The following is a 27601-nucleotide window of genomic DNA, read 5'->3' on the forward strand; positions in this document are numbered from 1 at the left end:
GGTTGCAACGTGATCCTCAAATGGTTCAAATGGATTTGAGCACTATGGGACTCAACTGCTGAGGTCATTAGTCCCCTAGAACTTAGAACTACTTAAACCTAACTAACCTAAGGACACCACAAACATCCATGCCCGAGGCAGGATTCGAACCTGCGACCGTAGCGGTCTTGCGGTTCCAGACTGCAGCCCCTTTAACCGCACGGCCACTTCGGCCGGCAAACAAAGTGATTCTCGTGGTGTTCAACAACTGCCCTGGCCAGCAAGATCACCAGGTCTCTCGTCAGTTTAATACGTGTGGGACATGATGAAGCGGCAACTTACTCTTTCTCCAGGGCCTGCAAGAACCATTTCCGAACAGTAACAAAAGACACAAGATCTTCCTGACAATCTATCGCAATATGCCATTCGTCACCTTTATGATGGTTTGCACGCTAGAATTCACACCTGTTTTGCCGCCAGAACGGCGCACACTGTGTACTGATGCGACTCACGGGCCATCCTTTACTGCGACATGTGTGTTTCATGCGTTATAAATTTGTTATCATATATTCCTAAAATGATGAACTAGCTGTCACGCCGCTTGTCAATAAAATAATCTTGGCTTTGAGGGTGTTGCATTTTTTTCCGGTAGTGTACATATAGGGTGTAGATGATAGCTGTTTACAATATATTACACTCTGCTCATTATAAGAATAAACCTGATGTAAGACCGCTCCTCGTGGTTGCGCGGTAGCGTTCTCGTTTCCCACGCCCAGGTTCCCGGGTTCGATTCCCGGCGGGGTCAGGGAGTTTCTCTGCCTCGTGATGACTGGGTGTTGTGTGCTGTCCTTAGGTTAGTTAGGTTTAAGTAGTTCTAAGTTCTAGGGGACTGATGACCATAGATGTTAAGTCCCGTAGTGCTCAGAGCCATTTGAAATATTTTTGAAACCTGATGTAAACATTATACCAAGTACTCTACCCCGTTTGCTTGAACCTCATTGGATTTCGTTTCACTTGGAGCGGAAGCCAAGTTGTTACCAGTACAGTCAAGTACGATGATAAGGATACGTTTTATGCTGTGTTACACGGACGTGGACTGAGCGATAATTTGCATGACAACAGCTTTACCGGCGCATTAAACTTGGACAGCATCGGCCAACCAGCGGTCCAACTAGCCTGCAATGATGAGAGCAGTTGCAGTTCAGACGTAAAAAGAAGAAACAATATAGCTGCGAATGTCATTTAATTTTTAAAAATAATGAAATAATATTCGGCAAAACTTCAGCATTAGTGCGCGCTTCTTAGGTGACCAGACGGAAAGAATGAAATGCTCTCCTTCTAACTTGACATAGTATTATAATCACAAAGAAGATTGATGAAAAACACAGCGTAATTTTTCTGAGCTAGCCATGTGTGATGCAAAAGTACACTGCAGGGATTTCACCGTACTGTTGAATACTGAAGCCACTCAAGGTATTAATCACAGACAGTCGTTTGGTAATCTCTTAGCTCCTCCTTATCCGAACCCGTGAACACATTTCAGTTCTGGAGCTGTCTCCTGCTACGATGACAGCGAGTCGATCAACAACAGAATCCACGATGCCACCCAGGCGCTGCATTTTCTCCTTTTATGACTTGTCATTCTATCTCCCGCAAACGTTCGGCAGTGGCATGAAAAACCTGCGTGCATTAGATCCAGTACGTCTGACAGTTTGAGTCTTGTTATTTCTCAGGCCAAATCCCTTAACTTGGCTCCAGATCAGTTCTGTTGGGTTCATATTGCAATGGTAGAGTGGCAAGTGTAAAAATGCAGCATTTGTATGGTTTGCTCGATGCTGTGAAAATGATTGTTTTTCATATTTCTACGACACATGTGTGGTATAGAACAATGGACATAGTCCAAATAAAGAGTATTTAGTCTTTCATTCTTGCCTTAAAAAGTTAAATTGTTATGTTTTCTTAATTTAAGCAAACTTTGTTAACAGTCTTTCATAAAATATCGATAACTGAGAATTTATATTTGTAATGAAAACAGAAATTCTGGGTGCAATATTTAATTAATAACAAGAAGACGTGCATTATTCATAAAAAGTGATGATGAATTTCACAGTTACGAAATGTTGGTAAATCAAACTGCAAACTGACTCTGGCAAGATTTGAAGCAGCGAAACGTGTACTGGAGTAAGCTACAAGGATATTACGCTACCCGTTCCGCTGTACATCGACTTGGGTTGGTGTTGTAATTGCATCTAATATAGTCCCTCGGAAAACTTCAAAGCCGTAAACCTCTGTAAATTTATAACAAACATTTAGAACAACCTACCTCGCGGCACTTTTTAACCGTGTTCTACATGCGTATTTCATTACGGAGCAGGTAGCAGCCTCAGCTATTTTCATACTGCTTATTAACAGCGCGACAATCAGAGCACAACAGTGCACAGGCTGTGTTTTATGAAATAAAAGTACATAACCAAATCGTAGCGTTGATGGCTGTCAATACATTTGAATATTTTAAAGTTTCATCTAACGTAACTTAGTAATGATATATCTAATACGTTAGTAGGATCAACTTCTAAGAGTGCAACAACACCATTGTACGTGTGCTGCGGCTTCTGACCAATCGTTACGTTTGTGTTTGTATGCATCAGGTTTATTCTTATGTTGAACGGAATATACAGTGGCGTAGGCGAAGTTGAGATGATGAATTTTATGTAGCGCACTTGCGCTTTATCCATGCAAGAAACAACCTCAACAACAAAATTCTTTTGACAGGAAGTGAGAGCGAGGATGTTAAGTTCAAACTCTATGGAGAAGTCAAAGACGTTGTTAGTCATAATCCTACTTCAAAGTGAGCCTCACCAAGAAATTGAGGAGAGGATGGTTCTTCTGTCGTTCGTGTGGGGGGAGCATACATACGAGACCAATTGGGTTCGCACCCTGGGAGGAGACAGTACAGAAGGAGAAAGGACTATGATTTTCGTGGGAGAACGTGGTCACTTGTAGACTTGAGTGGAGGCGTGTCGTACAGCAGTCTTGCTTCCGATGCCCGATCAGTGAGCCACTGAGATCACTATTGCCACAGTAAACCACTTGCAGTCTGCAGACAAACTCTCCGCAAGTAGCAAAATCCTAACGTAATTGTTTCTCTGATTTCGATCAGCGGAATTTAGTGCGTTCTTCTCACCACAGTCAACATGAGTAACGTAGAAGTAAATATCCTCGGAGTAGTGAAGAAACTTAAATCACTTAATAATAAAAGCAAGTCTTCTGGTCGAGACGGTATACTAATTAGGTTCCTTTCAGAATATGCTGATGCAATAGCACCTTACTTCAAAATCATACACAACCGTTCGCTCAACGAAACATCTGTCCACACAGTCTGGAAATTTGCACAGGTCACACCATTATTCAAGAAAGGTGGTAAGAGTAATCCACTAAATTACAGGCCCATATCAATAACGTCGATATGCAGCCGGATTCTGGAGCATATATTGTATTCGAACATTATGAAGCACCTCGAAGGAAACGGCCTATTGTCACACAGTCAACATGGATTTAGAAAACATCGTTTTTGTGAAACAGAACTGACTATTTCCTCGCATGAAGTGTTGAGTGGTACTGACAAGGTGTTTCATATTGATTCCGTATTTCTGGATTTCCGGAAGGCTTTTGACACTGTACCTCACAAGCGTCTTGTAGTGAAATTGCATGCTTATGGAATATCGTCTCAGTTATGTGACTGGATTCGCAATTTCCTGTTAGAGAGGTCACAGTTCGTAGTAATTGACGGAAAGTCATCGAGTTAAACAAAAGTGATTTATGGCTTTTCCCAAGGTAACGTTATAGGCCATTTGCTGTTCCTTATCTATATAAACGATTTGGTAAACAATCTGAGCAGCCGTCAGCTTGTTTGCAGATGACGCTGTCGTTTAACGACTAATAAAGTCATCAGAAGATCAAAACAAATTGCAAAAGATTTAGAAAAGATATCTGCATGGTGCGAAAGTTGATAATTGACCATAAATAACGAAAAGTGTGAGATCGGTAATCTAAAGGCCGTAAATTCAACTGAATACCTGTGAATTACTATTACGAACAACTTAAATTGGAATGAACGCGTAGAAAAAGTTGTGCGGAAGGCTAACCAAAGACTGCGTTTTATTAGCAGGACACTTAGAAAATGTAACAGATCTACTAAGGAGACTGACTACACTACGTTTGTCCGTCCTCTTTTAGAGTACTGGTGCGCGATGTGAGATCCATACCAGATAGGATTTACGGAGCACATCGAAAATGTTGAAAGAAGGGCAGCACGTTTTGTATTATCGCGAAATAGGGGAGATAGTGTCACTGAAATGATACAGAATTTGGGATACTCCACGTACACATGATTTCCAGACATATACATTAGTATTTCTACAGAAATGATTATCATTTGAACCAAGTCGGCCAGCGGGTTCAAGTTCAAAATCGACATCGCGGCGCAACATGACTTACAGGTAAAATGTGTCTCTGGCTCTCGTCGTCGCTGCCAACCGAAGATAATGGATCAGTGTGACTTGAGCAGACGTGCCGGTTGTCTCGCAAACGCATTCGTGAATCGTACCGTCAAATCAGTGGGTTTGAAAAGGGTGCGTTATTAGCATGAGAGAATGTGATGCATTCATCCGGGAATTTGCTACTCGTGTGGGACGAAGTGTTTCGATTAATTTACTTATAATCAATAATTCAAAATGGCTCTGAGCACTATGGGACTTAACATCTATGGTCATCAGTCCCCTAGAACTTAGAACTACTTAAACCTAACTCACCTAAGGACATCACACAACACCCAGGCATCACGAGGCAGAGAAAATCCCTGACCCCGCCGGGAATCGAACTCGGGAACCCGGACGCGGGAAGCGAGAACGCTACCGCACCAATTATTCAAAACGACGTTCACAATCGCATTATTTATTTTGCCGCCAACCGGTTTCAACCCGCGATGGGGTCATCTTCAGGGCAATTTACACCATTTGGTCGCTCGCTGGTAACCAACCGTGCACAGGCGGGGTGACGACTCCAGCGGGCGACCAAATGGTGTAAATTGCCCTGAAGATGACCCCATCGCAGGTTGAAACCGGTTGGCAGAAAAAATCAATAATGCGATTGTGACTGTGATTTTGAATAATTGAGTATGCAGAATGGTTTACGGAAGGACGTGGAACACGACGAGATGGGTCACTTGCAGCATCCAGACCACCTCTCGGGAAGATCGACATCTCATCAGAATGGTATTGCGGGCCAGATCAGCGTCCTCGTCGGTTATGGTGCAACAACGGAACAGCGTAACATATCGTACACTATCAGTGCTGACAGTTCGTCGCCGTATATTACAGCATGGGTTACGCACACATCGTCCACTTTTCCGCCTACCTTTGACGAATATGCAGAAACATGCTAGACGGCAATGGTGTATGGAACTATATCACTGGGGACAGGAATGGCACCAGATAGTGTTTTCTGACGAATCCAGTTTCTGTTTATTCGAAAATGATGGCCGCATTTTGGTTCGCTGCAGACAGGGGGAGCGGAATCACAGTGACTGAATTTGCGCAAGACCTACAGTACCAACCCAAGGTCTTAATGTGTGGGGTGCTATTGGATACAACCATAAATCACCGTTGGTGCGTATCCAGAGCACTGTCTGATCTATGTAAATGACATCCTGAGACCCACAGCAATACCATTTCTGCACAACACTTCAGACGCGATTTTCCAGCAAGATGAGGCTCGACCACGTGTTTCTGCACAAACGAGTGCCTTCTTGATGTCACAGGCCTTTTGCCCTGGCCCGTCAGATCACCAGACTTGTTTCCAATCTAAAATATCTGGGATATGGTGAAATGACGGTCGAAGCGCTGTGACCCAGTGCCAACTACCGCAGATGAACTTTGGAACCATCTGAATGCAACATGGATGGGTATACCACACGACGCGATTCACGCCTTATACGTGTCGATGCCATTACTCATGGAACAAGTTATAGGGGCCATGCCTACTAGCCCACAGGACACATGCTGAACTGAGGTGACTGAAATACTAATCATTTCTGCAGGACATACTAATGTACGTGTCCTGTGAATATGAACGTCCTATCTCTAGCGTTCTTCAAAGGCTTTTTTTTTTTTTTTTTTTTTTTTTTTTTACACAAGTGTATCAAACGAGGACCCGAGTTTGATTCCCGGTACTACGAAGGACTTTTCCTTGATCTGAGGATTGGTGCGGGTTGCACTCAGCCTCGTGAGGACAACCGGAGAGCCCCCCGACTGATTAGTAGCGGTTCCATGATCAAGAAACCCGCCAACGGCAGGGAGAGCGGTGTGCTGATCACTTACCCCTCCACACAGCATCCGATTGGCAGGGATGACACGGCGATCGCTCGAGCCTGAGTGGCCCGTCTAGGGTCACAATTCCTAACTACACTTTCTTAACTTTGATTCAAATGGATCTGAGAACTATGGGACTTAACATCTGAGGTCATCAGTCCCCTAGAACTTAGAACTACTTAAACGTAACTAACCTAAGGGCATCACACACATCCATGCCCGAGGCAGGATTCGAACCTGCGACCGTACCGGTCGCACGGTTCCAGACTGAAGCGCCTAGAACCGCTCGGCCACAACGGCCGGCTTTCTTAAGTTTATTGCGTGTATTAGAATACTATACGTCCTTAATACGTTGGCCAGTGAAAAACCCTTCCTGCATAACATTATTCAGACGGAGTATTCCTTGCTTCATTCGTATATTTATTTATTGATACACAGATCACCTTACGATGAAATAGGAATTGTCATGACAACGCAATGACAGACAGATCAAAGTACACATACACACACAATGTGTAAGCATGCTCTATGTGAATCGGACAGGTGATCTGCTGCGGCCTTGGTGATGGAACCATCTCGGCATTTGTCTGAAATTATTTAGGAAACAAGGAAAATCTAAATGCGTGTGGTCAGAGAGAGCAAATTCTATTCTGTCGAGTATGAGGCAACTGTCTTATCAGCTGCACTGCCTCGTTGGGTTGGTCGCTACTGAGCGAGGGTCTTTGATTTACATACAGTTTGCTCCAGACAACATATAATATGAAACATAGCTTTGCTCTTCACTGCTGCTCGCTCTAAGGACACCTGCTGGTGCTCCATTCTCTTCAGAAATCTGATTCCAGGCCTGTAAACATTCAACGATGACTCATGCATAAAAACTGACTCAGAATGATGAGCGGAGTTTTGAACTGGGAAGAATGACATAACCTTACTATCATGCTCTTTACACCTTTACACATGATTTTAATATAAAAGCATTACATCGTGACCATGTAATGTAATGAAACGGCGTGTTGTGTTTATCCCCGTTCATAATTATTACTCAGAGATATCTAAGTAATCTGCAATTTTGTAGTATGTATTACGTATGAAGAGTGTTTTACCTTCCTTTTGAGAAAGATATATTTCAGTAATCTTTTTCATTTCCTTGGGCAGTTTACGATGCAATTTTATTCCCTGATATAATATGCTGTATTGAGTTTTACTTTGTTTTTCCCTAGCAAAGGTAGATCCAAAGTGGTTCTTGTCTCACGATTAAGTATAGGATTATTCAAAAAAATGGCTCTGAGCACTATGGGACTTAACATCTATGGTCATCAGTCCCCTAGAACTTAGAACTACTTAAACCTAACTAACCTAAGGACAGCACACAACACCCAGCCATCACGAGGCAGAGAAAATCCCTGACCCCGCCGGGAATCGAACCCGGGAACCCGGGCGTGGGAAGCGAGAACGCTACCGCACGACCACGAGATGCGGGCTATAGGATTATTAGTGAAATAATAATGTATTCCTGATACTCACAATAGACTGGTAGACGTACTCACTTGGTGCAGTAACGACACCCATTTCTTTAAACAGTCCTTATAATGAAACCGACTACTACTTCTAGCTGTTATTTTTACGCCCCTTTTCTGCAGTTGAAAAACTGTCCACGTTTCGCGCCATCGATACCCAGTAGAGAATTCCATAGCTAAGATCTGAATGTACATAGGAGTAGTATGTCAACACAACACCCTGGCCGATACAAACTGAAGACAAAACCTAACAGTATAATATGCAGATGACTTTCTTTTTTGCCATTATCTTTGTGTGATCATTTTACGTTATTTGAGAACAAATATGCATCCCTCAAAGCTTGTATTTGATACACAATCTGTAGATTTATCGTCTGTGCTTAATGTGACATTTTCCCTTTTCATGCCGAAGTGTTTACTGTCAGCTTTCCTTATGCCCAATGCTAATTCATTAAATACACTCCTGGAAATTGAAATAAGAACACCGTGAATTCATTGTCCCAGGAAGGGGAAACTTTATTGACACATTCCTGGGGTCAGATACATCACATGATCACACTGACAGAACCACAGGCACATAGACACAGGCAACAGAGCATGCACAATGTCGGCACTAGTACAGTGTATATCCACCTTTCGCAGCAATGCAGGCTGCTATTCTCCCATGGAGACGATCGTAGAGATGCTGGATGTAGTCCTGTGGAACGGCTTGCCATGCCATTTCCACCTGGCGCCTCAGTTGGACCAGCGTTCGTGCTGGACGTGCAGACCGCGTGAGACGACGCTTCATCCAGTCCCAAACACTCTCAATGGGGGACAGATCCGGAGATCTTGCTGGCCACGGTAGTTGACTTACACCTTCTAGAGCACGTTGGGTGGCACGGGATACATGCGGACGTGCATTGTCCTGTTGGAACAGCAAGTTCCCTTGCCGGTCTAGGAATGGTAGAACGATGGGTTCGATGACGGTTTGGATGTACCGTGCACTATTCAGTGTCCCCTCGCCGATCACCAGTGGTGTACGGCCAGTGTAAGAGATCGCTCCCCACACCATGATGCCGGGTGTTGGCCCTGTGTGCCTCGGTCGTATGCAGTCCTGATTGTGGCGCTCACCTGCACGGCGCCAAACACGCATACGACCATCATTGGCACCAAGGCAGAAGCGACTCTCATCGCTGAAGACGACACGTCTCCATTCGTCCCTCCATTCACGCCTGTCGCGACACCACTGGAGGCGGGCTGCACGATGTTGGGGCGTGAGCGGAAGACGGCCTAACGGTGTGCGGGACCGTAGCCCAGCTGCATGGAGACGGTTGCGAATGGTCCTCGCCGATACCCCAGGAGCAACAGTGTCCCTAATTTGCTGGGAAGTGGCGGTGCGGTCCCCTACGGCACTGCGTAGGATCCTACGGTCTTGGCGTGCATCCGTGCGTCGCTGCGGTCTGGTCCCGGGTCGACGGGCACGTGCACCTTCCGCCGACCACTGGCGACAACATCGATGTACTGTGGAGACCTCACGCCCCACGTGTTGAGCAATTCGGCGGTACGTCCACCCGGCCTCCCGCATGCCCACTATACGCCCTCGCTCAAAGTCCGTCAACTGCACATACGGTTCACGTCCACGCTGTCGCGGCATGCTACCAGTGTTAAAGGCTGCGATGGAGCTCCGTATGCCACGGCAAACTGGCTGACACAGACGGCGGCGGTGCACAAATGCTGCGCACCTAGCGCCATTTGACGGCCAACACCGCGGTTCCTGGTGTGTCCGCTGTGCCGTGCGTGTGATCATTGCTTGTACAGCCCTCTCGCAGTGTCCGGAGCAAGTATGGTGGGTCTGACACACCGGTGTCAATGTGTTCTTTTTTCCATTTCCAGGAGTGTATTTCCAGTCATAAACATTCTTGAGGATTTCTCTAATAGAAGCTCTGTTGTTTTACGAGTGGCTATAATGTTGCTGTCATCAGCGAAGAGAACTTTTATTCCATTCCTGTTACTGTCTATTAACTCACTACCAGATATTAAGAAGAGAAATGGATCCAATACACTACCCTTAGCAACACCTAAGCTGATAGATTTCGTGTCTAACATTTGTTTTAGCATAATTACCGGCAGACGTGTAAACTATCTCTACCAAATGCGCCCAGTTTTCTGGGTGAGACTGGAACCACTCGTTTGCTGCTACTCTTACACCTAGTGCTTGTTGCTCTTTTAGTGGTATTTTATGGTCTGTCAGAACCCTCGGATTAGTCCAAAAAATATGCTTGTTGCGCCTACGCCGTGGCAGCGGATCAAATTTGGTGATATTTTGTATTTGCCCCTCTTGACTTTTAATCGTATGGCCAGTACAAGGGCCAACAAAACCGCATTAGTGTTACTAGTGTCCGCGTGGGATGACAAAAATCTCAGCGGTTGAGCGCTGCTATGTGAACGTATTCTCTAACGATTGCTGATGGCTGCTCTGGGGGCCTGTTACGACCTAGGCCTTCAAAGTCGCCGGCTTGGCCGGTCTTACAAAGCTGTTAGCGCCACCACCTAACTCCTACGAAATTCACTATCAATTTTAGATGAAAAATAACAACTATAAAATAGCACTGCTGCTGAACTTATAGTTTGGGAAATAGTAGGCTAACGGTCTCACCTCACACTCTAGCTACATAACCTGTGGCGTAGACACACAGTCTAGGACAGATACAACAAAGGCAAGTAGAGCGAGCTCCACTCCTTTAAATTGAACCACTGCCAATCAGAAATTACTTTGTGTTCTGTCTAATTTTACTTTGCAAAATATGAGGCGCATTTTTATAAAACTGCAAATACCATGCCACTACAGATGAAGGTCATAGGCAGGTTTGAGTCAAATACCAACGTTTTGCGTCGAAGTGGCGGACAGTTATACCCGTTTTATTGTAACGCGCAGTGTGTTTACTTAAACACAACACTTTAAAAAATATTTTGTGGTCATAAGAAATTTTGAATGAAAAAATAGTATTACGTACAAACGAAATTAATAATGAGTGTTTTCATGAAAAATCTCACTGTTTCTTGGTTTTAGAGTTAGCTGTTACTTGGTAGCATGACGATTAGGATGTGTTGATATATGATCCAATGTGTTTTATATGATTGTGAAATGGCCAAGGTTGGCGATATTGCAAAGTTATTTCATCATCATGGACAAGGTCGTAAGACTTAAAAATTTTTAATCACACAGCCACAGAAAGTTTTATTTTTTTATGAATGTGTCTTGGACACTGAAAAACATTGCCAATATTCATTCCCTGTACTGTAAGATCACAAAGGAAAACATATAAGACAAGGGTGAGTATAGCTTAATCTTCTATCCCAACCGAAGATAAAGTTGCGATTCAATATGTCTCCAGCAGAATGTAATTCCGCCAGATCAGTATTTTTATTATTCGTGTCCAGCTGGCTAATTCTGCAGGCTGACTGCAATTAAGGGCCATAAAACACTGATCTCAGTAAAACATTGTGAGAGTACCATTGGTAGCCACTGAAAATCTAAATGGATTATCAGATTTGTTATTTTTCATATTTTGAGGAAGTGTTCGAGGTCTGTTCAAAAAATTCCGGAACATTCGTAATTTTGCGACAATGGTGTGTTGGAGCGAAATGCCACTGGCATCACTGCACACGTCTGTGTTTAATGTATAACTACCCGAAGTTGAACTGTGTATGTCTGTTAGTTATTGTTCAGTGCTGTATTGCGTAGAACGTTGTGTCGCACTATTTACGAATTTCGAGATGGCACAGTTACAGGAGCAACGCGTCTGCATTAAATTTTGCGTGGAACTCAAGAAAACAGAGATACACTAAAAGATGCAGGAAGCCTACGGTGATAACTGCTTAAGCCGTACTCGGTGTTACAAATGATTGACACTCTTTAAAAATGGTCGGACGGAAGACGAACCTCCTTCATGACGTCCTTGGACGTCTACCGACGAAACTGATGTCAATAACGTCAACAAAACTATGCATGTCAATCAAAAACTGACTGTCCGAGAGACTGCAGAAGAATGTAACATTTTAGTTGGACCTTGTCACGAAATCCTGACGCAGCATCTTGGCATCGTGGTGCTGCCAAGTTCGTTCCATGGCTCAAGAGTGAAGACCAGAATGATGTCGATACCAAGGTACAATCTTCAAAATGGGTCGGTAAAGGTTTTCTATGATAAAAAAAAGCCTGTCAGGTCAGATCAAAGCCATGCTGGTAGTTTCCTTTGACTTTGAAGGATTACTTCATGATGAATTCGTGCCACAGGTACAAATTCTTAATCAGTGGTACTATTGGGAAGTATTGCGACCATGTGAGAAAAAGTTATATGGAAACGGCCTGAAATATTACAAGACAACTCGTGGCCCCTGCAGGACGATAACGCACCCGCAAGTTCAGCCCTGTTGGTACTTGGCTATTGCACAAGAATCGAAATTACTTTGCAGCCTCATCAGGCGTATTTTCCAAACCTGGCCCCTGCTGACATTTTTTTTTAATTCCAAAGTTGAAAACCCCGTTGACAGGACGAATATTTACAACGGTGAACAACATAAAAGAAAATTCGCAGACGGCGCTTCGTGCGATCCAGCAAGAGGCGTAGCAAGACTGATTCCGGAAGTGGAAATGGCGTTGGGAGCGGTGTATGTTTTGTGGAGGAGAGTATTTCGAAGGAGACCTTGCATAATAAGTAAAAGCTAAGCGCAGAAATATTTTGTGAACAAAGTTACCGAAGTTCTTGAACAGATCTCGTATATTGGTACAGTAATAATAGGACTTGTTAGAAAGTCCGTTGCACACTGAAGCGCCAAAGAAACTGACGTAGGCAGGCGTATTCAAATACAGAGGTATGTAAACCGACAGAATAAGACGCTGCGCTCGGCAACTCCTATGTAAGACAACAAGTGTCTGGCGCAGTTGTCACATCGGTTACTGTTGCTACAATGGCAGGCTATCAAGATTTAAATGTTTGAACGTGGTGTTGAAGTCGGCGTACAAGGGATGGGACACAGCATCTCCGAGATAGCGATGAAGTGGGGATTTTCCCATACAACCATTTGACGAGTATACCGTGAATATCAGGAATCCGGTAAAACATCAAGTCTTTGACATCGCTCCGACCGGAGTAAGATCCTGCAAGACCGGGACCAACGACGACTGAAGAGCATCGTTCGACGTAACAGAAGTGCAACCCTTCCGCAAATTGCTGCAGACTTCAATGCTGGGCCATCAGCAAATGTAAACGTGTGAACTACTCAACGAAACATCATCGATATGGGATTTCTGAGCCGGAGGCACACTCGTGTGCCCTCGATCACTGCACGACACAAGGCTTTCGCCTCGCCTGGGCCCGTCAGCACCGACATTGGACTGTTGATGACTGGACACATGTTGTCTGTTCGGACGCGTCTCGCTTCAAATTGTACCGAGCAAAAGGACTGGAGGGTATGGAGACAACCTCATGAATCCATGGATCCCGCATGTCTGCAGGGGACTATTCAGGCTGGTAGAGGCGATGTAGTGGTATGGGGCATGTACAGTTGGAGTCCCCTGATACGTGTAGTTACGACTGTGACTGACGACACGAACATAAGCATCCTCTCTGATCACCTGCATGACCGAGTGGTTCTAGGCGCTTCAGTCTGGAACCGCGAGACGGCTACGGTCGCAGGTTCGAATCCTGCCTCGGACATGGGTGTGTGATGTCCTTAGGTTAGTTAGGTTTAAGTAGTTTTAAGTTCTAGGGGACTGATGACCTCAGGTGTTAAGTCCCATAGTGCTCAGAGCAATTTGATCACCTGGATCCACTCATGTCCATTGTGCATTTTGATGGACTTGAGCGATTGCAGCAGGACAATGCGACACCCCACACATCCAGAATTGCTACAGAGTGGCTCCAGGAACACTCTACTAAGTTTAAACCCTTCTGTTGGTCTACTAGCTATTCAGACATGAACATTATTGAGAACATCTGGGATGCCTTGCAACGTGCTCTTCAGAAGAAATCTCGACCCCCTGGAACCCTTAGGGGTTTATGGACACCCCTGCAGGATTCATGGTCCCTCCAGCACTACTTCAGACATTATTCGAGTCCATGCCACGTCGTGCTGCGGCACTTCCGCGTGCTCGCGGGGGCCCTAAACGACATTAGGTAGGTGTACCTGTTTCTTTGACTTTTCAGTGTATAACTGCCTGGATAAAACAATTAAAAGGCCGGAGGAAGATTAAGGTATACCACTTGCTTTACGTCCATTCCTAGGAAAATCCTGCTGTGTTGAATCTCCGATTTGAAAAGAGCGTCACTTACATCGTTCATCGATGCTCGTCGAAATTGGTTTGATGTTCAACATGTCGATTTCTGCATTGTTCGTGCACACTCTCAAGAGCTCAGAAAGTGTGGTATTTCCCGCAGAGCTGAAACGAATGAGTTATGGTTAGATCAGTCCCGACAGCACTCAGATGCATAGCGAAGAGCTGTCTTAAGCGCGGATCTGAACCACTTTGATGGACATCACCTTATTACGAAACGTATTTACGATAAATGCTGGCACGCTCTTTGGCGAGTATCGCGCTAATTAATCGTGGCGGCCTAACGACTTGCAGCCGTGCGCGGTATCTGCATAGGCGGCGTGGCGGCTCGTGACCGCTTAATACCGAGCGGCCCTGATCAACTGGATCGCGGCGCTCCGTTATGCGCTGCAGCTGCATGCCGCACCACAGCCGCCGTGCCGTGCCGCGCCGTCGCAATACCCGAGGGGCCTCCGGAGGGAGCCCGGTTCGAGCCCCGCTCACACCTCGTACTACTGTGACTGACACCTTCTCACAAGCCTTCCCTTGCTGTAATGCTGACTTATGTTTTTCTATGCAGAAGCGGAAATCAGTATAAAGGCATGGATATTTGTAGGAAAATTAACATAGTTGATTAGAGTTGTTGTGTGCAGTGTTCAAGGTGGGCAGGAAGTAACTAGGTATCATTAAATTGCTGTTAGGTTTTTAATATTGATGGTATAATACTGGCTACTACTACTACAAAAAAAAAAAAAAAAAAAAAAAAAACAAAACTAGAGGAGGACAGTGAATTTTCGTGCCGCTTAGCACCAACGATGGCCCTGAGAGGCGGTACACTCAACACAAACAAAGATGACCGATCGCCTTGCACGTAGAGAGCGCGTACAGATTGCTTCACGCTATAAGGTGTGGAATTCGATTGTCCTTGTGCATAGATGATGGCGTATCGTGAAGGGAAGGAATGCCACAATTCATCCGAAGACTAGAAAGAATTGTCACACGGAGTCAATGTCAAAAGGTTCGTTAAAGGGTGCAGAAAAAACAGGTCGTCCCTCCACGTCTCGTGTCCTGATAATGTGGCGTTTCTGCAGAACAGGTACAATTTTTTTTTTTTTTTTTTTTTTTTTTTTTATTTTTATTTTTTTTTTTTTTCCCATCAGTCTTCTGAGTGGTTTGATGCGACCCACCACGAATGCCTCTCCTGTGCTAACCTCTTCATCTCAGAGTAGCACTTGCAACCTATGATCTCAATTATTTGCTGGATATATTCCAGTCTTTGTCTTCCTGTAAAGTTTTTACCCTCTACAGCTCCCTCTAGTACAATGGAAGTCATTCCCTCATATCTTAACAGAAGTCGTATCATTCTGTCCCTTCACCTTGTCAGTGTTTTCCCCATATTCCTTTCCTCTCCGATTCTGCGCAGAACCTCCTCTTCCCATACCTTCTCACTTCTCACTCCACCTAATTTTCAACATTCGTCTGTAACACCACATCTCAGATGATTCGATTCTCTTCTGTTTCGGTTGACACAGTGTTTCACTATCATACAATGCTCTACTCCCGATGTACATTCTTAGAAATTCCTTCCTCAAATTAAGGTCTATGTTTGATACTAGTAGACTTCTCTTGGCCGTTACTACCCACAGCACTGTCGTCGGCATGGCGCCACGTCCTTGTCGGTACCTTCCAAAAACTCACTAACTTTCTTCCTGTTCGTCTCGCAGCGGTCCACGCTGTAAAGATGGCTGTTCAGGCGTTTGTCAGATGGTCACATTAATATGACTGAACAGTGAATTATCCACGAGTACTGTACATAACGCGTCCACACTCTTGTAACATCATTGAGTGGCGACGTGTGCACACCGGCTAACTGCGCGCAGCTTAAACACTGTAACAATCTATCTATTGTCGCACGAGATTTGCCATTTCTTCCAGTGGCTTGGAGGTCAGTAAGACTAGCCAGGAAGTGAAAGAAGAAGTAAACGAATGCACAGAAACTAAATATACTTATGAATTATGTCTCCTCAGATGATGCAACTTCTCGTGGGCTTTCTCAACTGTCACTCGTCTTAAATACCGAGAGAACTTTGTACAGAGTGAACCGACAAAATATCGTAGTTTGTCCACCAAATATGTAAATGAGATGTGGTATTGTTGACCGAGACATCTCACGGGGTGGGTTCAGCCGCCCATCGGAAAGAGTGTTCTTCCTCTGCGACGCTTTTCTGCGTCTTTTGGCACAAGGGAACGGTGGTATCCGGCAGGTCGTCACAGAATAATTGCATTCCGCTCGACCTTTTTCTCTCATTTATCTTTCTATTGGAATTGTACTGAAAAAACCTGCACCGCGTTTCCTCTTGGGAAACAAACTTGTATTCGTCGGTTATGGTACAGTCTGTTTGCTACAGTAATACCCACTCTACTCTTCGCCCACAAGTTTGGAATTAGTAGTGTTTATATCTGTCTGGGGCTTGTTTATTCGACATTGTTAGTTGTACGTTAACTATGATACGAAGGAATATAGGTAGGTTTAGTGATGAAGATCGGTCTATGCGCAATATCACTACGCTGATCTGTTCCCGTAGTGATGACAACCGCATTACAGACGTCTTGCATCTCTCCGGGTGTTGTTGCATTGCTCTGCGGTTTGGTGCAACCATTCTGGTGACCGCATATTGCAGTCAAGTCGCCAAGGTATTTCACAGAAACAAGGGCAGCTGGGGTAAGAAACCGAACAAATCTTAATTATACACTGAGGTGAAAAAAGTCAAGGGGTACCCCCCAATTGCGTGTCGGACTTCCTTTTAGTGGACACAGTGCAGCAATTCGAAGTGGCATGCATTCAACAATTCATTGGAAGACCCATGCAAAAATATTAAGTCATGCTGCCTCTACAGCCGCCCAAAATTGCGGAAGTATTGCTGGTGCCAGATTTTGTGCACGAACTGATATCTCGATTATGTCCCATAAATGTTCGATGGGTTATATGTCGGGTGATCTGGGTGACCAAATTATTCTTCAAACCAACTGCAAGAATCTGTGGTCCGGTGACATGGCGCATTGTCAAAAATAAAAATTCCATCGTCGTTTGGGAACAGGAAGCCCATGAATGGTTGAAAATGGTGTCCAAGAAGCCGAATGTAACCATTTACAGTCAATTACCTGTTCCGTTGGTGCTCTGGACCAGAGCACCCATTCCATTCCATGCAAACACAGCCAACAGCATTATGGAGCCACCACCAGCTTGCCCAGTGCCTTGTTCACAACTTGGGTCCACGGCTTCAGGGGGCCTGCGCTACACTCGAACCCAACCATAAGCACTTACCAACTGAAAGCGGGAATCATCTGGCCAAGCCACGGTTTTACAGTCGTCTAGGGTCTAACCGATATGTTCGCGAGCCCAGGAGACGCGCTGCAGGCGATGTCGTTCAAAAATGGTTCAAATGGCTCTGAGCACTATGGGACTCAACTTCTGAGGTCATCAGTCCCCTAGAACTTAGAACTACTTAAACCTAACTAAGGACATCACACACACCAATCCCCGAGGCAGGATTCGAACCTGCGACCGTAACGGTCTCGCAGTTCCAGACTGTAGCGCCTAGAACCACACGGCCACTCCGGCCGGCGGCGATGTCGTGCTGTCACCAAAGGTACTTCCGTCGGTCGTCCGCTGCCATATCCCATAAAGCTAAATTTCGCCACATTGCCCTCTCGGATACGTTTGTCGTACGTCGCACATAGATTTCTGCGGTTATAACATGCGGTGTTTATTGTCTGTAAGCACTGACAACTCCCCGCAAACGTCGCTGCTCTCGGTCGTTAAGTGAAGGCCGTTGACTATTGCGTTGCCTGTGGCGAGAGGTACCGCTTGAAATTTGTTGTTCTTGGCACGCTCTCGACACTGCTGATGTCGGGATAATGAAGTCGCTAACTATCTCCGAAATGGAATGCCCCATGTGTCTAGCACCATCTACATTTCGTCTTGGAAGTTTGTTAATTCCCGTCGTGTGGTCGTGGTTGCGTCGGAAAACCTTTTCACAAGGATCACCTGAGTACAAATGACAGCTTTGCCAAAGCACTGCCATTTCATTTCTTGTGTAAGAGATACTACAGTTATCTGTATGTGTACCTTTGTCACCACAATGTATTATCACTGTGTAACTAACCATCAGAGACCAAGGGTGCATCACACCAAACTACTCAGAAAATATCCCTGAACAATCTCCGAAATTTTGTCGGTGTGCTGATGTTGACCTGTACATTGGCAAAGGCCTTACAGTCAAATACTTCCGTTTGAGCTTGTTGTCAGAATAAAACTTATCGCATCCTAGTGTCCTTTAATTTTGTGGCTTGTGTAGTCTAAATCTGTCACTTTTATTTAATTTGGTCTTATTTCTTTCTTCTTTCAAGTTCTACATCGTGTCCTTTCTGAATCTTTGTGTTCTTCGTTTTCTTTTATGCGCCAACTATTGTAGTACATTGAACTGACCATTCGCCTTGTTTACTACTTCAGCTTTTCTGTCACCTCTCGTTCTTTTATTTTAAGTCCTCCGTATTTTTTATACGAAAGTACCTTTTCCATACGGCTTATTTCGTAAATAAGAAATATACCTAATCCAGCTTTCTTCATGCCTCCTTACCCAGTGAACCGGATTTCTTCAACCAGATATTCTCTCACCTTTGATATTTGATCTCACCTACTGTTTTGACTCTAACGACCTTTGACATCAGGTTATTTATTCCATGACAGCGAACGTGTGTCCCACCACCCGAAACTTTCATTTGGAGATTTTTTTCCATCTATTTCTTTTTCTCCTCGCAGTATCTCTTCAAGCCTCTTTTACAATAACACTGTTCCTCAACATGTTTCCTGTACCTTAGGCCATTACGTAACATCATTAGATATTTTCAATTCCTTATTTAAATTTTCTGACATTGGTTTTGCCTGTATGCTCCCTGTATGTCCCTCGGTGTGCATTCATGTTTCTTTCTAAGTAGAATTTCTTTAGTCGTTCATAGATTCTAACTACTATTTACAAAATAAAATGTTCTGTAAAATAAGAAATAAAGGAAACAGGTGGCAGCTTCACACAACACAATATGACTCATGTAGCTTATTGTTCGCGAGTTTCTTTCCAAATTTTATTTCTTGTAGGCCAACTCCCCAACTGTTGAATTTAAGTACAGTGAAGGAAACGAAGAACTAGTAACCAGATAAGAATTGCATTTTTTTTTTTTTGCACTTCACAGAGCATTTAGTATCCCATGTCTTATTCTCGGGTGATTTTAGTTTTTAAATAACTTCGCAAATCTCTCAGGGGTAGTAAAGGATTTTGAAATGATTGTTTCATCAACAAAAGTAAAACAGTCTTGTTGACTAGTGGAATTTAGTCAGGTGATGCTCAGGAAATGAAATTGCCAATGAGACTCTGAAAACAACAAACGAAATTTGCTATTTGAGGAGCGAAACGATGACAATAGAAGTAAAGCGCATAGGAACGTAGACTTGCAGCAGCAAGAAAAGCTTCTCTGAAAAAGAGGAAGATTTTTCTGAAAGTGTTTGTCTGGATTGTGCCTTTTATGGGAATAAAACGTGGTCGACAAACATTACAGACAAAAATAAAAGCTTTTGAAACACAGCGCTAAAGAAGAAAGCTGAAGATTGGGGGGTTACACCGCATTTCTAATGCGGAGGGGCTGAATCGACAAATGTGTGGTAGAATATGACCAAAAAAAAGGGATCGATTGGACACAGCCTGAGGCCATAAGGAATAGTTTGGTTAGTTTGGTGAAGCAAGGAAGTAAGGTATGACGGGGGGGGGGGGGGGGGGGGTGAGTTAGGCAACGGTGCCGTTGTAGTGTGGGGTGGACGTAAGTTGCAATAATTAAGCGTAAATGTCGAGGCCTACATGGATGCACTGGCTTAGAGGACTGCATTTAACCAGTCTGCAGACTGAAGACCACCAGTGAACCAGTGATTAGCAAAGTGGACTCGCATTCGGTAGGACGACCGTCATCCTTATTTAGGTTCTCCGTGATTTCCGTAAGTCGCTTCAGGTGAAGGCCGCGTTGGTACCTTTGAAAGGTCTCGGGCGATTTCCTTCCCCATCCTTCCCTAATCCGAGTTACTGCTCTGTCTCTAATAAGCTTATTGTCTACGGGACGTTAAACACTAATCTTTTCCCTCCTCCTCCTCCTCCTCCTCCTCCTGAAGACGACTAAAACAAGCCCAAACTGATTTTGATGTTCGAAACAAGAAACAGCCGTATACCAAAAAAGACTTTTGTAAGTTGTGAAATGACATGAGGGTTCAACACATGATATAATACATTAGAATATAAGATGATGGTGGAGCACAATATTCTTTTCTCCTTTGCGGTAGGACAAGAATGACTTCCTGTACTTTACTACATACCTTAGGCGTCACATTTCACGTGTCCGAGCTGGGGGGTGGGGGGGAGGGGGGTGGGGGGGAGGGGGTGTTAGGCAACGGTGCCGTTGTAGTGTGGGGTGGACGTAAGTTGCAATAATTAAGCGTAAATGTCGAGGCCTACATGGATGCACTGGCTTAGAGGACTGCATCTAACCAGTCTGCAGACTGAAGACCACCAGTGAACCAGTGATTAGCAAAGTGGACTCGCATTCGGTAGGACGACCGTCATCCTTATTTAGGTTCACCGTGATTTCCGTAAGTCGCTTCAGGTGAAGGCCGCGTTGGTACCTTTGAAAGGTCTCGGGCGATTTCCTTCCCCATCCTTCCCTAATCCGAGTTACTGCTCTGTCTCTAATAAGCTTATTGTCTACGGGACGTTAAACACTAATCTTTTCCCTCCTCCTCCTCCTCCTCCTCCTCCTCCTGAAGACGACTAAAACAAGCACAAACTGATTTTGATGTTCGAAACAGGAAACAGCCGTATACCAAAAAAGACTTTTGTAAGTTGTGAAATGACATGAGGCTTCAACACATGATATAATACATTAGAATATAAGATGATGGTGGAGCACAATATTCTTTTCTCCTTTGCGGTAGGACAAGAATGACTTCCTGTACTCTACTACATACCTTAGGCGTCACATTTCACGTGTCCGAGCAGTGAAAAACTTTTCAATGTAGCCAACTCGGTTTTTTCGTAGCAATACTTAAACGAATGTGATGAAATGTATTTCGCTCCTTGCCAGGAACTTAATATCATATCGAAATTTTTAGCTGGATCTACACCCGAAATTTCAGTCAAAATTCATCACGGTTTTATGTCATGTCGCGCTGTTTAACAGTGAATTTGCTCATCCTTTATTGCCACTGTGACAAGAGTACTGGCAGTTAAGTGGTGAAAGGTGTTCTAGAGAACGAGAACACGTTTGTCAAGGAGAGCTGCAGTAGTAGTTAGCGTCGATCTGCGTCCTTGTGGCACGTAGCATAAACATTCCAGACCAAGTTAGTGTACAAATGATGCACTTATATGAAGTAAAATACTTTGCAAATAACATGAGGTGAATGAACGCTGTGCAACATTGATACACAGAATTACAACTCTTCACTGTTTTCGGTATTAAACAAAATGAATTGCAGGCAGATTAAAAATATGAAAAACTAAGCTGCGACCGTTAGACTCACCTTTAGATTGTGTAAATGAAAAGTAATTCCCATGTGAAGAGGATATTGGTTTCGACTGCCCAACGTACGAAGGATGCAAATATTGGTTTCGACTGTCCAACGTAGGAAGGGCACAGTTCAGTGCAACGTGGGTAATGAGGGAGAAAGACAAATAATGGAGGTATATTGTAACTATACTTTCATTGTCGATTAGTTCTGACGGATTTTTTTCAATCTAAATGTAAGCCATTAGATACTGCGCGCCCTGTGATGCTTTATCCTGGTGGAATAGCATTCTTACCAACAAATACATGAAACAGAATTGTAATAGGAACCAAAAAATGTTAATTTCAATCGATTAGTTGTTGTGGTCTCACATGCTAGTTTGGACTCTCCAAGCCGTTTCAACTCAACGTATTTACTGCAACTTACATCCAATTGAAACTGGTTGTAATGATCAAACCCATTCTCTCTACAATTTTGATCCTCCACACGCTCCCCCATACAAAATTAGCTATTTCTTGGTATTTTAGAGTGTGTCCTATCAACCGATTTCGTCTTTTGGTGAGGATTTGTCTTATATTTCCTTTCTTCCCAGTTGGTATCAGTAGCTCTTTATTAGTTATTTCTACTCACCTAATTTTCAGCATTTTTAATTACTACATCTCAAAAGCTTCTTGTCTAAACTGCATGTCGTCCTCATTTCAGTTCTATATATGGCTACGTTCCAGAAAAAAAACTTTCAGAGAATATTGCATCTTTTCATTAATATTACATGTTCAAATATTATTCTTCAGATACAGTTTTCTTGGTATTATCACTTTAAATTTTATATCCTCCCTATACGGTCATCATCACTTACTTTGCTGCTCAAATAACAGTTTTCTTTTTAGTTTCCCGATCTTATTCGCTCAGCATCGTCTGAGTTAAAGACACTACACGTTCCGTTCAGCTGGTATTTCAAGTCGTCGTCTCTGATAGAATTACAGTGTCATCTGAAAACCTAAAAATTTTCTTATAGTCTCCCCAAACTTTAATTTCCTTTCTAAATTTACAAGTTGTGCACAATCAATCGCTCTCTACGTTTTATTCTTAGTATCTTCAGAACTGTAAGGAGAATATTTTAGCCAACATTGTCAAAACCATTCCGTAAATACACAAATGCCACAAACGTAAGTTATCCTCTCTTCAGATTATCTTCTAATATAACTAGTAGCGTCAGTATAGCCTCATGTGTTCCTGCATTTCTCCGGAACATAAACTGACCTTTTTTGCAAATGCTTCCATTCTTCTGTAAATGATTTCTGTTAGTAGCTTGTAATTATTAATATATTACTCACTTCCTGATGTCAAGCGAAACTAGTAGTCCTAATGTTAGGGCCGTATGAGCTAAACGTTTCGCCAGTTCGAATGCATTAGGTAAAAGGTACGGCAGCATTGCTAGGAGCCCAATATACCGATTAGGCATTCGGCTGTCAAATAGAAGATATACCTTGCAAAAGGTGGGGTAGAAGAGTTTATTTTTTCAAGTCGTTCATATGGTTGGAAAGTTTAGAAAACCGAGTTTTGCCAACAAAATTTCGCTTGGGAAAACTTTCTGCAGTCAGAAAACTTGGAAAATTTCGGCCCTTTTTCAGTTTTTTCAAAATATCTCAGTTTTTTGCTCCTGTTGCTTTAACGTCTATTTTCTTTCTTAAAGAGCACAAAATTCTCTACAAAGTTGATTGTTGCCATTTTTTTCTACTCCCAATATCTAAGGCGCTACAGCGCCTCTAAAAATACCAATTTTTCAAATTTTTAACATAGTGGCAAGATACCTTATTTTTGAACACTATTTTTTCACTTTCTGTTCGTGTAGTATAAATGCATTATACATCATGTTATATGTTGGAATTTACCACCTCACTTTCAGGTATTCAATTTCTCTGTATGCAACATGAGGATTGCACATCCATGCCCGAGGCAGGATTCGAACCTGCGACCGTGGCGGTCACGCGGTTCCAGACTGTAGATTTCTAATCCCCTTTTTCGTGATGAGTTGTGTTATTAGGATTCTTTGAATAAATTTTAGCTTGGCAAAGAAAGGAGCCCTTTTCTTTTCTTTTGCGGTATGGAGGGAAAGGTGGCCCTGCAGGTATAAAGAATGTTTAGTTACCTTATACGATACATCCATCTCACCGATTTCTTGATACGTTGCAGAGTCGAGATGTAACATGCGTCTCTAAGAAATGCGCGACACCACCATCTGGCACTTCGTTCTTCGTCTTCCACTCTGATTGTTCCCTTCTGGTTCTTGTAGATACTGTATACCACCCGTCTCGCCCTATAGCTTACACCTATTTTTCTAAGGATTTCGAACATCTTGAACCATCTGACGTTGTCTAACGCTTTTTCCAGGTTAACAAATCCTATGAACCTGCCCTTATTTTTCTTTAGTCTAGCTTTCACTATCAACCGCGACTTCAGAACGGCCTCTCCTCTGCCTCTATCTTTCCTAAAGCCGAACTGATCGCCATCTAACACATCCTCAGTTTTTTTTCCATTTTTTGTGTATTATTCTGTCAGCAACTGCGATACACCAGCTGTCAAACTGATTGTGCGATAACTGTCGCAATTGTCGCCTCTTGCAATCTTCGGATTTGTGTGGACGGCGTTTCTCCGGAAGTGTGATGGTAGTCGTCAGATATACATTCTTCACACTATCGTCAGTAGTTGTTTTGTTGCCAGTTCTCCCAGTGATTTTAGAAATTCCGATAAAATGATGCCTATCCCTTCTGCCTTGTTCGATCTTAAGTCTTCCAAAGCTCTTTTAATTATGATTCTAATACTAGACCCCCTGTCACCTCCCTTTCGACTCCCGTTCTTTCTTCTATCCCGTAATCGGGCAATTCATTCCCCTCATAGACGACCTCAGTGTACTCTTTACATTTATCCGCTCTCTCCGCTGCATTTAACAGTGGAATTCCCATTGCACTCTTAATGTTATCGCCCTTTCTCTTAATTTCACCGAACATTCTTTTTACTTTTGTAAGTGCTGTGTCGATTCTTCCGACAATCATTTCTTTTTCGAATTCTTCACGTTTTCCCTGTAGCCATTCCGCATAACTTCCCTGTATTTCCTATTTATTTCACTCCTAAGTGACTTGTTTGTCTGTATTCCTGAAGTTCCCTGAACAATTTTGTACTTCCTTCCTTTATCGATCAGCTAAAGTATTTCTTCCGTTACCCATGGTTTCTTTGCAGTTACCCTCCACGGACCTACGTTTTTTTCTCTCTAGCTTCTGTGAGTAGCCTTTTTAGAGCTGCCCATTCCTCTTTAACTGAATCCATTCCTCTTTAACTGAACTGTCTTCTGAGCTGTTCATTATGGCAGTGTCTATAGCCCCAGATAATTTCTAGCGCATCTCTCTACTCCTTAGTACCTCCGTATCCCATTTCCTTCCAGACTGATTCTCTGATAATTCTCTCAAACCACAGACTACTCTTCATCATTGCCAAACAGTGTTCTGAGTCTCTGTCTGTCCGTAGGTACTCCTCACAGTCCAATATCTGATGTCGGAATATCCGTCTAACAATGATGTAATCTAACTGAAATCTTCCTGTACCTGCCTGCGTTTTCCAAACGTACTTCTTCCTCTTGCGGTTCTTGATCAGAGTATTCGATAGTACTAGCTGAAATTTGTTACAGAACTCAATGAATCTTTCTCCTCTCTCATTTCTACTGCCAGCCCATATTCTCCCCTAACTTTCTCTTACCTCTTCCCCTACAACTGCGCTCCAGTCCCCCATGTATATTGGATTTTCATCTCGCTTTACGTACTAAATGACTCTTTCAGTATCCTCATATACTTTCTCTACCTCTCTCTCTTACGATGTTGGCATGTATCGTGTACTATTTAGTGTTTTATACATCCTCATCAACTGGCAAAATGCCATTCTCATGTGGTTTGCGAACCAAATAACCATGGCATTTTGCTGTGTGCATCTTATTGTTGACACTCGCAAATAATGTGATAGCTATAACCTTCTGAAGAAGCGCACTAAGTGCCCGAAATCGGCAAATTTTTTTATGCAACTGATTGCTTATTATTTGGTTATCCCTGAACTGTTGTTGTTGCTGATGGTTTGCTGTCGATTCTGATGAGAACAACTCTATGACTGAACTCTCCACTTTAATCCTCGCCATGTCCTACCTTCCTGTTCACATCGAATCCTACTCCCGTCATTCCATTTCATGTTGCTATTGATACTACCCTGTATTCGTCTGAGCAAAAATCCTTGTCTTCTTTCCCATTCACTTCACTGACCTCGACTATGTCTAGTTGAGACTTAGCATTTCCCTTTTCAGATTTTCTAGCTTCCCTACGACGTTCAAACTTCTGACATTTCACACCTTGACTCGTAGAATTTTGTCCTTTCCTTGGTTATACAATATTTTTCCCATGGTTACTTACCCCTTTGCAGTCCTCTCCCGGAGATCCGAATGGGGGACTAATCTGGAATCTTTCGCTAGTGGAGAGATCATCATGACACTTTTTTCAATAAAAGGATATATATATCTTGTGGAAACACGTTATGTGTCTTCAGTGCAGTGGTTTCCATCGCCTTCTGCATCCTGCTGCTGACTGTTCCGCCTTTTACAAGCAGTTTCCATCCCAAGGGCCAGAGAGTGCCCTGAACCTCTGTCCGCTCCTCCGCTCTATGTGGCATGGCCGTTTACGGATTGAGGATGACTTATTATGCCAGATGTTTTCCGCCGCCATTGCTGACAATTTTTATTCAAAATTCAAGCAGTGGTGATGTTCGATACCGGGACCGAGTATGTTTTGATTACCACTCAAAGACGCTACCCCAACACCACTGGTGCGATGCTGCGGGTGTAAGACCGAAATTTGTAAATGAGTACAGCATCAAAAGCTATATTCGCTTACTTGGTTATGCACAGAATCTGAGCCACACGGATTCGCTGTTGTGAACCAACGGTTCCGGACAGACCAACAATAGACAGCACACTCGACGCTCGACAGTTCGAAGCTCAAAGGACCTCATAAAAGGTTCAAACATTTGAGAGATTGGTTGATTAAAGAAGAATCAATACAGACTCGAAGCTACTTAAGTTAAGAAGCACTACAGAAGTATCAGTAACACCCATATTTCTTAACGGACCAATAATCAAACGCTAAAAGCAAGTTTAACTTTACCAGTTTCTTTTTTTTATTTTCATATTTACCACTAGAATAAAGAAACAACTTCACTTCCTGTTTTTTTTTTCGTGTTGTTTTCTGTTTTTCAGTATTTCCTCATCTCCTCCCCATGTTTTCTTTTATTCTGTCAAAAATGGCTTAAAAGGCTCTGAGCACTATGGGACTTAACTTCTGAGGTCATCAGCCCCTAGAACTTAGAACTACTTAAACCTAATTAACCTAAGGACATCACACACATCCATGCCCGAGGCAGGATTCGAACCTGCGACCGTAGCAGTTGCTCGGTTCCAGACTGTAGCGCCTAGAACCGCTCCGCCACACCGGCCGGCTTTCGTCTATCCATGTTGTTCCCGATTTCTTACTTCTTTTGCATTAAAAGTCTTCTAAACACTCGTACAGTATTTTGCTCTTGAAATAGGTTCTGTCTGTTATATCTAATTCTTTCGTGTTATTCCTTGCTAGTTCTTTTTCCATTATTTCTGTAATACATACTATTGTCGATTTCTTCTTCCAGGGACACAGGGATATTCGTTTCGTGAGCCTGTTCTCGTTCATCCACAGGGGTGTCCAAACAAGATTAATATTGCTTTAGCAATTACTTATCATATTTCCTCTACATATTTTTAGGTATCCTTATTACTAAT

Source organism: Schistocerca americana, chromosome 3 (genome assembly GCF_021461395.2).
Source record: "Schistocerca americana isolate TAMUIC-IGC-003095 chromosome 3, iqSchAmer2.1, whole genome shotgun sequence".
In the NCBI taxonomy this organism is placed as follows: Eukaryota; Metazoa; Arthropoda; class Insecta; order Orthoptera; family Acrididae; genus Schistocerca; species Schistocerca americana.